Source organism: Neolamprologus multifasciatus, chromosome 15 (genome assembly GCF_963576455.1).
Source record: "Neolamprologus multifasciatus chromosome 15, fNeoMul1.2, whole genome shotgun sequence".
Classification (NCBI taxonomy): Eukaryota; Metazoa; Chordata; class Actinopteri; order Cichliformes; family Cichlidae; genus Neolamprologus; species Neolamprologus multifasciatus.
Window position 1 is genome coordinate 35,943,715 of NC_140453.1, and position 12,833 is coordinate 35,956,547.

General features: G+C 40.6%; 3 non-coding genes across 3 annotated transcripts; all 3 read left to right on the forward strand.

Annotated features, from left to right (window-relative positions):
• Positions 1–6,874: 6,874 nt before the first annotated feature.
• On the forward strand, positions 6,875–6,946 carry trnaq-cug (transfer RNA glutamine (anticodon CUG)). The gene has a single exon. It is a non-coding gene; the product is annotated as a tRNA-Gln (tRNA).
• A 1,048-nt stretch (positions 6,947–7,994) lies between these two features.
• Positions 7,995–8,077, forward strand: trnal-cag (transfer RNA leucine (anticodon CAG)). The gene has a single exon. It is a non-coding gene; the product is annotated as a tRNA-Leu (tRNA).
• A 1,761-nt stretch (positions 8,078–9,838) lies between these two features.
• LOC146502634 (signal recognition particle RNA) lies at positions 9,839–10,137 on the forward strand. The gene has a single exon (XR_014869669.1).
• The last annotated feature ends 2,696 nt before the right edge of the window (positions 10,138–12,833 follow it).

Here is a 12,833-nt window from a genome sequence, read left to right on the forward strand (position 1 = left end):
GGATAAAATGCTCAAGAAGAATCAGGAGCTCCAAGAAAAGCTTGATGGAGCTCTAGAAAAAATTAGAGATCTGCTCCAAAATGAGAAAAAAGAGAGTATAAAAGACGAAAACCTGGTCAAGAGGAATCAGGAGCTCCAGGAAAAGCTTGATGGAGCTCTGGAAAAAAATAAAGATCTGCTACAAAAGGAGAAAAAAGAGAGCATAAAACAGGAAAACATGGCCAAGAAGAATCAGGAGCTCCAAGACAAGCTTGACGAAGCTCTGGAAAAACTGAAAGAAATCCACCAAGAAGAGAAGCAACAGTCCACACAGCAGAGAGACATGCAGAGCAAACTCCAAGCCATGGAGGAAAAATACAAAGCGCTGCAGGTGAAACATGACAAAACTCTGCACAAAAGTCAACAGTTGCTTCAAGACAAGAAGCAAATGGAAATGAAACAGAAAGAAATGGACTCCAAGCTTAACGAGATGGAGGAAAAACACAGATTGCTTCAAGTCAGGCTCGATAAAAAAGTGCACAGAAATAAAGAGTTCATTCAAGAGAGAGAGCCAACAAGCAATGCTCGAGAAAGAAACGGACCACAAGTTTGAAGTCTTGGAGGAAAAATGCAAAATTCTCCAAATAACTCTTGAGGAAACACTGCTCAAAAATAAAGAGTTGCTTCCCGAGAAAGACCAACAGAAAATACAACAGGAAGAAATGGATTGCAAGCTGAGGAACATTGAGAAACAAAATGAAGGCTTGCAAGTAATACTCGATGAAGCTCTGGAGAAAAATAAAGACATCCACCAAGACAAGAAACAAGAGCCCGTAGAGCAGAGAGACCTGCAGACCAAACTCCAAGCCATGGAGGAAAAATAGAAAGCGCTGCAGGTGAAGCATGATAAAACTCTGCACAAAAGTCAACAGTTGCTTCAAGACAAGAACAAAATGGAAATGAAACAGAAAGAAATGGACTCCAAGCTTGACGAGATGGAGGAAAAACACAGATCGCTCCAAATCAGGCTTGATAAAAAAGCGCACGGAAATAAAGAGCTGCTTCAAGAAAAAGACCAACAGAAAATACAACAGGAAGAAGAAAAACTTAATCTCCAGAGGAAAAATCAAGCACTCCAAGAATTGTATAACGAAACGAAGTACAAAACAACTGTACTAGAAGGAGAAAAGAAAAAACTGGAAAAACAATGCTCAGCGATGCAGAGTAGCATCAAGGAGATGCTGAGAAAAAATACCGAACTTGAGGAACTTTCTAAGACCTTGAAGTACAAAAACACTGAAATCCAGGCGCAAAAGCAAGAACAACAGAAAACACATAAAGACCTGCAGTGTAGACTTCAAGAAATCCAGAAGAGAAACCAGCAGCTGGAAGACATGCACACAGATGTGCACGAGGCAAAGCGAATAGAGGAGGCAACAGTTAAAGAACTGAAAGACAAGCTTAAAGAAAAACAAGAACAATTAGAAGACATGGTGAAAAGATGCAACAAACTTGAGAAAGAAAACGCAGAAACAATCGATGAGCTGAAAACCCTCATCATTGAGAAAAAAGTGCTCGTGGAAGAGTATTTGAAAAAGAAGAAAAAACGCTTCCACTGGTTCTGGAGGAGGGACACTGCTGCTTCTCACCCAATGTAACCTCGTCTTCCTCCACCTCTATTCCATCTTCATTTTCCCCCTTCCCCTTCCCCTCCCTCCTTTTACTTTTTTCACCCTCACCCCCCGACCAGTCTCGGCAGTTGACTGCCCCCTCCTGAGCCTGGTTCTGCCATAGGTTTCTCCTTTAGGAGTTTTTCCTATCCACTGTCGCCTGGTGCTTGCTCAGAGGGGATTGTTGGGGTTTTCTCTCATCTCTCTCTTTCATTCTTTCTATCCCCCCCTTTCCCCCCCTTCTGCCTTTTCCTTTACCCAATAAATACAAATGCCCACATTTTACATGTGTTTGAAAAATGTCTTCATTCAACAATAATTCATCTTAGGTATAAAAACAAGAAATAGGTAATAGCTGCATGTGTGTTTGTGTGTGTGCATAATATACATACTTGTTTCCCAGAAAGAATTAATACTAGATGGATAGAGACAGGGTTTAAAGACTAGAAATGAAAACATGTGAGTCCTGTCTTTCAATAAAAATATATAATTCCCTATATTCCTATCTATTCCAAACAACGGTAATAAGTAACAAAGTTTCAAATTTGTCTTTCACTTTGACTCTTAATTTACTAACCATGAACAAGAGGTCAGAGGTCAAATGTGGCACGATACCTTAAATCTTTCAATGATACTTTCTGTATGTGGACCAGAGATGGGCAACACCGCATAGTCTGATTTCTTTTTTCAAGTAACGAGTAAAGTAAGGGATTACTATTGCAAAAAAGGTAATTAGATTACTGTTACTTTCCTGTAAGCAGGCTACGTTACTACGTTACTAATCCTCGTCATTTTCTTCGTGAGAGTGTCTCATGACAATGACGTACAAGTGTGCGACGTCCGTGGCAGCAACAGACGTGTGTAGATCAACAAAGGATAATATGGAGTGCAGGAGAGAGTACGACCATGCAGGGTTTAAAGCTTACTTTGAGTTTGATTCTGTAAAAAGTGACAAAAACATTGAAAACATACAGTAGTGAAGTTCTTAGCTCCCTGTTTTAGTTTTGTTGTCACTGTCCTGGTCGCTGGCTGACAGCTGCAGCGTGGTCAGCTTCTGAAAAATTACATTTTCTTATGTTGCAAGTCTCAAATCTTGATTGCCTGGATCCATTTAGTGTTTTATCATATGTGCTTTAAGCAGTAAATCTCAGGTAAAATGAACTGTTCTATCTGCCAGGAAGGACACAAACACAGACCCAAGATAAACAAAGACTGGATACAGTCTTTACATTATCTGCATGTCGTTTGAAATCTACAAGACATGCTGACTCCATGTCTGTGTAGGTTCCTAGTCAATCATGTTTGTCTTAAGAGAGGCAGCTGGACTCATTTAAAACATTTCACTTCTCATCCAAGAGGTTTGTTCAGCTTGAAAAACAAAAAGGTGAAGAGTCCCAGCTATTTCAACCCTAATGGAGGTTGTTCTCTATGGAGGTGGTAGCTGACCTACCTACTATTAATCATGAGCTAAGGTTTGAAAAACCGCATGTGTCATTACCAACAGGGGTTCCAAGTAAAACCACTGGCATCATGGGAGAGTGTCTGCGTCTAAATTTCACTCTTTCATGGATGCCAGCATATGCTTGTCAAATAAAGCCTGATTTTACTTTAGTTTTCCTTCTATAAATAGAGATATTTCTAAACTTCAAACTGGCGCAGAAAAACAATTCAAAGGGTATTAAGTGTCTGATGGTTCAAATTACCTTGAAGGACGATCATTGCAGTATACTGTAAAATGAAACACTGCATATACATATTATACTAGAGAGTACCTGTGTGTAGTATGAATAACATAACCACTGCACCAGAGGTGTAAGCACCTTTTGCATGGCACTCAAGGAAACCAATGAACAGCCTCAAAAATAAATGAACAGGTGGAGATGCAGACTGTATTTGCATATTACAGCTCCACCACAAATCAAACTTCCATATTACAGCGAGACTGCTCAGCAAGGAAAAATAGTCAATCTCAGTAAGACTGAATGAAGACTGACTAAAAATTAATTGCATCTGCTCACACATTACTCAGCTGTAAGGTTTTCTAAGTACTCAGATGTAACACTGTGGAGGAAAACCCAAAGAAATGGCAAACAGAAGTTCATTCTAATAAATTGGAAATGTGGGTCAAGTCCGTCAAAACATTTTAATTAAATCATTAATAAAACAGATAAAAATATTAAGAAGACTCCGTGTAATAAACATCTTCAGGTATGCTGGGTTGTCCTTCTTGCTACCTCACGTGAACAGACAAAGCAAACCAGCTTTCTCGAGCTCTCTCCTTGTCCATCTATTGACAATGGAGAAAGTTTTTTTCAAATCCAAGCAATGACATGTAAATAATGCACTGTGTGTGTGTGTGTGTGTGTGTGTGTGTGTGTGTGTAAAGACCTGGTAAAATCTGTGAGTCTTCAGTATTAAAGGAAAAATGTAACTTTTGATGCCTAAAGTGAGGGTCTGGGTGCTTGACTTTATCCCTTTAGAGGGAACCATCATTTTAAAGTAGTGTACGTTTTTTTTTTCTGATCAATCACCTCTTCAAGGTGAATTTAACATTTACAACGAGGAGGGTGAAAATAATGTAAGATGACAGTGCCACTGCTGGCACTGACATCTCATGTGAGGCCCACTTTAGTGTTTAAGTAGTACAAGAAACAAACAAACAAGAAAACATCCACAAATATTTCTGAAAATGTAGTGTTTTTTTTATTTATTTCAAATATTGTATAGCAAGAAAAAACTGCAAATGTGAACACAATTTTTTCTCACTCTTAACTAACTGAAGCCTTTCATTGACTACCAAAAAAACAAATTGGTACTCTCTTTATGGCCAGACACGTGCCAGCACTTTTAATTTTGCTTCTACTTAACAAAATAAAAATGCAGACATAAGTGTACACATTAGTTTTTGACTGCTAGTGAAAATTGTTTTCTTTACAAATAACTCTCTCACTGAGCTAACACAGCCAGTCCCTCGACACGTTTGTGCTCTCTGCTCATATCGCCTTTGTATTAAATAATTTTTTTGCTTTTTAAAGAACTTATTTTAACATTGCACTGAACAATAAAAAAATCCTCCCTAACAAAGAAAAGTAACTTCAAGGGCCAAAGTGCATTATATTTCTTCACGTCAATATACGGGCTGCAAATAGGGGTGATGTGGGCCGGAAGTGGCCCCCAGACTGTGAGTTTGAGATCCCTGTATTAGACAGTGATCTTGAGCTTCACTAACAAGGAGCACTGAAGTTGTTATGCCAGCACATAGTTTTGCAGCACTTTACTAGGACACGTCCTGTTGGCTTTTCCTTGCCTGTATTTTACAGTTACACACCCATACTCAGGAGATCCAGTGAGATTAATTCTAGGTAATAATTATACTGTAGTTCACCCTGCAGCAATATCACTTTCAGTTACCTGGTACACCAGGTACAATAAAATATGCTATTTTGTAATTAAATCACAGATTTGTACTTTTATGTGGCCTTCTCAAGTTTTACAGCTTCATTAGCAATGTCTCACTATCATGACGATCCTTTAACCACTAAATGACAATGAGGAGTGATGAGGAATTGTTTACGTGCTTTATGAAAGTACCTACAATACTATATTATACTACAAATAAACTGCAAAATTTTTTAAATGTTTAAAAAAAATCCAATTTAAATTTTCAAAATTAAAAGTATTCATTCAAGTGAAAAATCCCCCGCCAATGTTATTCTGCATTATCATGGGCTCAGCTGAAATACTTACTATGTTTTTGTAAATCCAGCTCATTAAATGTGGGCCTCACAGACAGCAACTAAAAACATATTATTTTATAGAATATGAAGTACAGGCAACAGTTTTCCAATCTTCTATTGTTGAATTTTTGTGAGCCTGTGTCACCTTATGACCACAGATTTGAATGAATGTCTTGTAAAAAGGTTTATTAGGAGTTAACTGTCCACTGAGGAATTATCTTTTTTAAAGACACAAATATAACAATATATGATTATTATCTAACAGTATCGAGATAATTCCAGTCAGCTCGCTCAAATATTGTATTTAAAACAAGAACTATCATAAGGTGAGGTTTTTGATCATTTCAATCAATTTTTCCCTCTTATGAGCTAGAGACTTTCTTTTCTTTTGTTCTCTTATGTATTTATTTATTTCTGTTTTTTGCTTTTAATTTTCTTTCCTTTTTCCAATTCAAAGTGATTTGTAGTCATTTAGTAACTATAATCTGTCTTATTTTATCCCACATTTTTTTTCTGGGTTCAGTCTGGTATGGTGCTGTCACAGTGCAACAATCTGGTAGTCATACCTTTTTTTTTAGTAGTGCTTCCATGGTGTAATGGTTAGCACTGTGGGACTAGAATCCAGTGATCTGAATTCAAAAATTGGAGAGACCTGCTTTTTGGAGGTGAAACCATTCTGCATGTCTTCTGTGGCACACCAGAACTGTGCTACAATTATGTTTTCAGTGAGAGGTGTATAAAATCAAGCAGCTAACCATGACCTCTGTCTTTACAAATACTTGTCAATCACTATGTGGTGCTAAAGAGCTGTCTGAAATTCAGTTGTACACCACACAAATTACATGATGGGGTGTCTGAGTGCTGAGTTGTGCTTGTGTGTAATAGTAACAAACACTCTCCTCACTCACTGACTCCACATCTCTAAACCTCCTCTGACTTTAACATCAGCATGAAAACTGGGAACTGCGAGCTCCCTCTTGGGATGTCATCACATTGACATATTTCTTTTTTTATCATGAATCCCATCTCATTGTTGAAACTGACTTTTGGCTGGGCCTTGACCTCTTCTGTGCTCTTCTGTGTTGTGCCATCCGTTTTGCCAGAGGTTGTAGATAGGTAGACAAATCTTCCCATATCATATTATTGTGAAGATGAGCGTACTCCCTAAAATCCTCTACTTATTTCAGAATATCCCTCTACAAGTACCTGTAGGTCTTTTTCTTAACTTAAAGAAAATTATTACCAATTTTATTTGGCAAAATCATCGCCATCGGCTTCGGTTAACTCTTTTATATCTGCTATTTGACAGGGGTGGGCTTAAGGGTCCTAACTTTCAGTGGTACTATTGGGCTGCACAATTGCGCATGATGATATACTATTTCTCATCTGATCCACCTCCGGCATGGGTTTACATGGAACCGTTCTTACTTAATTCAGAATACTTTTTGGCAGGTTGCCACGACCTGACAGTATAAATGTTGCAACAGGGGTTCCATGGTGTAATGGTTAGCACTCTAGATTCTGAATCCAGCGATCCGAGTTCAAATCTCGGTGGGACCTGAGTTTTGGCAGGTGAAACCATACTACAAGTCTTCTCTGGCACTTTGAATTTCTGTATGAATTGTGTTTTCAGTGAACAGCGTATAAAATCAAGCAGCTAACCATGACGTCTGCCGTTACAAAAGACTTGTCAATTGCTAAAGAGTAGTACTAAAGAGCTGTCTGAAATTCAGTTGCACACCACACAAAGTTACAGAGTAAAAGTCACAAACACGCTGCTGACTCAACAACTGTACAGCACTAAACCTCCTCTGTCTTTAACATCAAAAAACAAACATGAGCATCGTGGTATGGGTTTCCATCGCTGAACAGCAGCAATGTTTGTGAAGTATAATCTTTATGTCTTCCAAAGTAAAGTTTCAAGCCCCACTTGTTTTAAATCTGCAACATGTGTAACAGCAGTATGCCATGAAAATTTGATGATAATACGTGCATGCTTATGGTCGCCAAACAATTATGTATGTAAACAACACTTATCTGACTAAACTACGTTGAGCTAATGCAGATTTTATTCTTATTTTATTGGTGAGGAGAGAGGATGGAACCAAAAATGCATTTATCCCCGTGTTCTGTGTTGATGAAAATCACCCAACAGGAAAGCAGCTGGGCATTCATTTGAAACCAGTTCACAGGTTGGGCTGTGGTTCCCCCTCTTGCGTCTCTGCTTGAACTTTCAACTGTGAACCTCTTACATCCAACCTTCCCAACTGCTCATCTCGCAAAAGACAAAATGGAAGAACCCAGAATGTCTTTTTTTTACCTAATTTTTATACCTGCTCACACTTTTTCACGCTTCCCTCACAGGACATCACATTTCACACTTTGGCCATCCAATCAAGTTGTTGACATCTAATCATTCCTGTCCACCCACACCTGATCTTTCTATTTTGATGTGACTTACAACATTTAACACAAACTTTTAAATCAATATATTTTCTTTGTAATTATTTTTATTTGTTTTTGTTTATTACATGCACTTAACATACAAGAATGTCGAATGGCAATCAGCAACTGCGCGGGATTATTCAATTAGTGGAACTTAGAAAATGTCAGGATGGCCGAGCGGTCTAAGGCGCTGCGTTCAGGTCGCAGTCTCCCCTGGGGGCGTGGGTTCGAATCCCACTTCTGACAATTGTATCTTTGCACTTCTTTCTTACTGCTACTCATGGGTCTTTGATCAGTGGTTGTTGATCAATGGTCATGAGAATTTGCATAATCATGATGAAGGAACTGACCTCCAAGCCCACTGTTCCTTCAGGTGGCTGCTTTCAGTCATTATACAAATATACTGTTTATAAGATTGGGGAAACCTGCAGTCAGTTCAGACTGAAGAAGTCACTTGGATGAGTGATGAGACATTTCTCCCACTGAAAACGCTACATTCAGATGAACAGAATCAACCTTTGAAGACTTCTTACTGTTGTGACAAAATACACTTGAAACTGGCAATTCTATATCAGTGGAGAACCAATTCCAACAGTCTAAGAGATGTCCATCAAGAGCTTGGGACGGTGGTATAATGTAGACCTCAATGATACCTGGCAACGTCTGTGCTACAGGCCAAATCGGCTCTGAGCCATAATGACGTGGTAGGTCGCGTCCAACAGGGCAGAGAAGGATTTGGTCTTGGCAACCTCGGTGGCAACAGGCATCTGTAACCGAACGTCAAAAAATGGTGGTGGAGGAGGTGTGTCGAAAGGAGGAAACAGTAAGACACACCAGAGCCATAGTGCTGGCCAAGCAGGGTCACTGGATGAATTGGGAGAGTGTTGAAAAGAGGAAACTCTTATGGAGTGAAATCTGGTGAAATCGGTGGGACCTGATTTTTGGGGGGTGAAACCATACTGCATGTCTTCTCTGGCACATTGAATTTCTGTATGACTTGTGCTTTCTGTGAGAGCTTTATGAAATCAAGCAGCTAACCATGACGTCTGCCTTTACAAAACACTTGTCAATCACCTAAGAGTTCCTTCACTTGTCAGTCACTATGTGGTACTAAAGAGCTGTCTGAAATTCAGTTACAACCCACGCAAAGTTACAGATTGGAGTATCCAAGTGCTGAGGTGGGCTTGTGCGCAAAAGTCAAAAACACTCTGCTGACTCTCTAACTGCACAGCTCCAAACCTCTTCCGACCTCAAAGTCAGCACAGAAAGTGGGCGCCACGAGCTTCGTAGTATGTGTTTACATGGCTGAACAGCTGCTATATTCAAACAAACGCCTCCAGGGCAGACTGCGACCTGAACGCAGTGCCTTAGACCGCTTGGCGACCAAAAACCTGCACAAGTTATAATTACGTGACATGCAGTATGGTTTCACCTCCCAAAAAGCAGGTCCCACCGAGATATGAACTCAGATCACTGGATTCAAAGTCCAGAGTGCTAACCATTACACCATGGAAATGATATGAAAATGTGGGAACTGTCAGGTCATGGCAACCTGCCAAAAAGTATTTAGCCAAATGATCAGTATGGATGACATTGTAGATTATTGGCTACAATGGTTTCCATGGCTGAACAGCTGCTATATGTGTTATGAGAAGGATAATGTTTGTTTCTTCCAAAGTATCTAACAGTGGTAACCTCCACCAAACTGACACTGCAATGTCAGAATGGCTGAGCGGTCGAAGGCGCTGTGTTCAGGTTGCAGTCTCCCCTGGAGGCGTGGCTTTGAATGCCACTTCTGACATTGAAGCTTTACTCTTCTTGATATTGTGACAAAAATACTCTTGGGTTAACCACGAGCTTTCTAAAAACTTGCATATAACAATTGTGCACCATTCATTCCTCATCTTTGCTGCCCATCATTACAACTTTGCTAATGATGGGCAGCAGGTTAGTGTCATGATGTCACCTCAGACATAGTTAAAAGCCCTGTTAACGTAGCTGCTTCTCGCCGGGTGCGGTGGCGTGTGCCTGTAATCCAAGCTACCGGGAGGCTGAGGTTGGAGGATCGTTTGAGCCCAGGAGCTCTGAGCTGCAGCAGGCTATGTTGATCGGGTGTCCGCACTAAGTTCGGCATTGATATGGTGATCCTGGGGGAGCCTGGGACCACCAGGTCACCTAAGGAGGGGTGCACCGGCCCAGGTCGGAGACGGAGCAGGTCAAAGCCCCCGTGTCGCTCAGTAGTGGGATCGCGCCTGTGAATAGATGCTGTAGTGCAGCCTGAGCAATACAGTGAGACCCAATCTTTATACACATCCTTATACCTGTCTCTACCTCACACAGCAACCTCATCAGCACGTCTTGGTCTTTTTAATTCAAGTCCAAAACACTCACAAATCTGCTGCTCTGCTTGTCCTGCACTACCCCCACCTGCAGGACAGCTGCAACTACATCCTCCACCCTAAACACGCCACCGCCCAGCAGGTGGAGACAAACTCAAAGTACGACATTTTATTGGTGAGGAGAGAGGTTGTTTTTGTTTTTATCCAGCTCCACCTGACCCAACATGGCCTGCAGCAGGCCCAGATTGGACTGATCCCCGCTTAGAGAGGCAACAGGGGAGCCTTCCAGCTCTGAACCCTGGGAAACACACTTCCTGGCTCTGCTGGTGTGATTACCGATCCAGTCTGTTCAGCATATAAAAGAAGAACAACACTGATTTTCTGACATGATCTCATCTTCAAACAGAGTATTTCATTTTGGAGAAAATCCATCCCTTGCAGATATTACCTGACTTGCTCTGAGGCGGATCAGGATTAAGAACCTGAGAAACCAGGACTGATGTTTCCTCTCTGAACAGCCACGGTGGCATTGAGAGCTGAAATGACATTAGATAAGTGTTTATGTTCACCTCTAATGCCAGATATATAATAAACGATTTCAAAGAAAGTTCATATTTGCTGTGTTTTCTAAGCCGTTTCTTCTGCAAACCACTTTGCAACCAACCTTCTTTTTCAATTTGCCAATTACTTCTATGTGGACGCTGGGTTCGGAACTAGCTGGGAATCTTTGATTTGAACATTTTAAGGTTCAGGTATTTAATATGTAACTGTAGTTAGATTTGTTCTCATGAATCGAAGAAACAACAGAAAACAAAAAAGTACAGCAAAAAATACTGACAACAAAACTTAACACTAATTTTGGCCATCATATAATCCACAAATGTGACTTTTTAAATCTTGTCGTTTTCACAGTTTGGGACCAGAAACCTTTGTCCAGGAGGAAGAAAACGATTCTCACTGTGTGAAGGATCATCAAGAAAAATTAAACCAGCTGACCGCTGTAACTGTCTGGTGTACAGAAAATTTCAGCTGTGGTTCTCCAATCAGCCTTTTAGACCACTTAACAATCTGAGAGAGTTTCTGCTCCTTTCAGATAACTATCCAAACCACCACACCAAGGAAAAGGACAAAACAGATTCATTAAAAGCACGGTGAAATAAAACCATCATGGTTTTATCAACGTGGAAACAAAAAAGCCTTCTTAAAGACAGGAGCCGCTGGTGCCCCTTTCTGCACACAGCTTCAGTGTTCCGCTCCAGCTCTGTCGTCCGCTGCTGTAACCCTGCCTGAGAGGCACACCAAGTCATGTTTTATCAGCATAGCTGGACTAACAATAACCTAAGCCCAGTCCCAAATGCAGGGCTGTAGCCTCCTCTCTCAGAGTCATGGTTTCAGCAGTGAGAGCATCAATGAGCCTCTGCTGCTCTTTCAGCTCCTCCTCCAGTTTTCTCCTCTCCTGTGCCTCCTTCATCTTCCCTCTAACACATTACAGGCAGACAGTGATTTAAACACATATAGCAGACTGCAAATATTTGCATCAAAGCAAACCTGCGCTAAAATTTAAAAACTGATTCTATTTATTGCTGCTAGTAGCAGCAGCAGCTACGCTCAGATGATCAAGCTAAATTTCTGACACTGTCACAGTTTTATTCCACACCACACACTGTGATGCAGGTCCAGGACTGAATTATAGGAACTGAGGTGAGATGACAAAGCTTTGAGAGCAGCTCCATGAAAATATAAGAATATCAGTGTTATCCTTCAACCTCTTAGTAGCTGCACATATAGAATAAATTTCAAAATCCTGCATCACCTCAGTCTCAAGTGACAAGACTTGGCATCAGACCTTGAGGTCAAGGTCACGAAGATGCAAACTTTTTCAAGACTTGTACTAGTTGTATCTATGGTATCAATTTGAAAATACAACATTGCTTCGTTTTCAGGTTATTGTATTTGCAAACCTGGGCGTCCATGGCACGCAGGCAGGTGGCAAGGTGAAGGTGGGATCCTTGACCTTTAAAAGGAAGCAGGAAACAAAGAGAAGATAACTGACTGAAGATGAGCTCGAGCATGATCACAGACAGTGAAGCACAGAAGACGGAAGCACATGAAGGGATATAAAGAAGCAGTCTAAGTCTAATTAAGAAGCAGAAACCACTGTGAGTCTATTTCAACCTCGTTAGTTTAATATTAAAGCGACAGCAGGTGCAAAATGACAAAACTCTGAAGCAGGGAATGGCTTGGCAGACTGTTGTTCTCTCCTGATCCCTCCTGACGGATTTTTGTCTACCTCTGATTTTCTTTGTGTCCATCCCACCAATTCCAGTGGTCTCGGGCAAATGCCAGTTCAATAAAGGGAGAAATTTCAGAGATGAATTCTTCTGCGTCTCTTTCCGTTATACGTGTGATGTCTTATCCTTCATATTTTGTTCTGACATGTGTTTGTAAGCCACCATGGCATTTTCTGGCCACACACTGAGTTTGTTTCCTCAATTTGGCTCTTATCAAATTTACAAGGGGATAAAACTAAACTGAGACTAAAGTTACACTGAAATAACAATGCTTCTCTTTACTCTGTGTTGCCTCTGAAGTATAAAACCCAGTGGGAAACACAATCAGGTTTGTCTGCAACAATCCAGCATCACGCAGCGTGAAACTAAATG